We start from the raw sequence: 2,180 nt of genomic DNA on the forward strand, positions 1-2,180 counted from the left end.
TTCAAGAAACATGTGTGTTTGATGATCTACTGACTCCTTCAAGAAACATGTGTGTTTGATGATCTACTGACTCCTTCAAGAAACATCTGTGTTTGATGATCTACTGACTCCTTCAAGAAACATCTGTTTGATGATCTACTGACTCCTTCAAGAAACATCTGTTTGATGATCTACTGACTCCTTCAAGAAACATCTGTGTTTGATGATCTACTGACTCCTTGAAGAAACATCTGTGTTTGATGATCTACTGACTCCTTCAAGAAACATCTGTGTTTGATGATCTAATGACTCCTTCAAGAAACATCTGTGTTTGATGATCTACTGACTCCTTCAAGAAACATGTGTGTTTGATGATCTACTGACTCCTTCAAGAAACATCTGTGTTTGATGATCTACTGACTCCTTCAAGAAACATCTGTGTTTGATGATCTACTGACTCCTTCAAGAAACATCTGTGTTCGATGATCTACTGACTCCTTCAAGAAACATCTGTGTTTGATGATCTACTGACTCCTTCAAGAAACATCTGTGTTTGATGATCTACTGACTCCTTCAAGAAACATCTGTGTTTGATGATCTACTGACTCCTTCAAGAAACATCTGTGTTTGATGATCTACTGACTCCTTCAAGAAACATGTGTGTTTGATGATCTACTGACTCCTTCAAGAAACATGTGTGTTTGATGATCTACTGACTCCTTCAAGAAACATCTGTGTTTGATGATCTACTGACTCCTTCAAGAAACATGTGTGTTTGATGATCTACTGACTCCTTCAAGAAACATCTGTGTTTGATGATCTACTGACTCCTTCAAGAAACATCTGTTTGATGATCTACTGACTCCTTCAAGAAACATCTGTTTGATGATCTACTGACTCCTTCAAGAAACATCTGTGTTTGATGATCTACTGACTCCTTCAAGAAACATCTGTGTTTGATGATCTACTGACTCCTTCAAGAAACATGTGTGTTTGATGATCTACTGACTCCTTCAAGAAACATCTGTGTTTGATGATCTACTGACTCCTTAGAGAAACATCTGTGTTTGATGATCTACTGACTCCTTCAAGAAACATCTGTGTCTGATGAGCTACTGACTCCTTAGAGAAACATCTGTGTTTGATGATCTACTGACTCCTTCAAGAAACATCTGTGTTTGATGATCTACTGACTCCTTCAAGAAACATCTGTGTTTGATGATCTACTGACTCCTTTAAGAAACATGTGTGTTTGATGATCTACTGACTCCTTCAAGAAACATCTGTGTTTGATGATCTACTGACTCCTTTAAGAAACATGTGTGTTTGATGATCTACTGACTCCTTTAAGAAACATGTGTGTTTGATGATCTACTGACTCCTTCAAGAAACATCTGTGTTTGATGATCTACTGACTCCTTTAAGAAACATGTGTGTTTGATGATCTACTGACTCCTTTAAGAAACATGTGTGTTTGATGATCTACTGACTCCTTCAAGAAACATGTGTGTTTGATGATCTACTGACTCCTTCAAGAAACATCTGTGTTTGATGATCTACTGACTCCTTCAAGAAACATCTGTGTTTGATGATCTACTGACTCCTTCAAGAAACATCTGTGTTTGATGATCTACTGACTCCTTCAAGAAACATCTGTGTTTGATGATCTACTGACTCCTTCAAGAAACATCTGTGTTTGATGATCTACTGACTCCTTCAAGAAACATCTGTGTTTGATGATCTACTGACTCCTTCAAGAAACATCTGTGTTTAATGATCTACTGACTCCTTTAAGAAACATCTTAAGAGACTTTTATTTGTTCAGGCTTTTCTATGATTTTCTGGAACTCCTGTTGTGTTATCAGTTTATCTTGACCTTTAAAGTATATACTTTATTGAATTTTGTTTTGATTGTTTAAGCGCTTTGTGACCCTGGTCTGGAAAAGCGCTATATAAATAAAAATGACTTACTTACTTAAATCTAAGAGATGCTTCACTGAAACTCTTGAAGTGTCGACTCGCAGGTGTTTTCTCTTCTGATCTCAGCCTAGAGTCACGTAGCTGCGATTCATCAGTTCAGGCCGAGCGAGATCTTCAGGAAACGCAGGTGATTCTACGCATGTTGATTCTCAGGAGAAACAACTGCTGCTTCAAAAGGTCACTTTGTTACGAAGATATCGTTCTTAAGATGCACAAACACC

This window comes from Callionymus lyra, chromosome 7 (genome assembly GCF_982586985.1).
Source record: "Callionymus lyra chromosome 7, fCalLyr1.hap1.1, whole genome shotgun sequence".
NCBI classification, from domain to species: domain Eukaryota; kingdom Metazoa; phylum Chordata; class Actinopteri; order Syngnathiformes; family Callionymidae; genus Callionymus; species Callionymus lyra.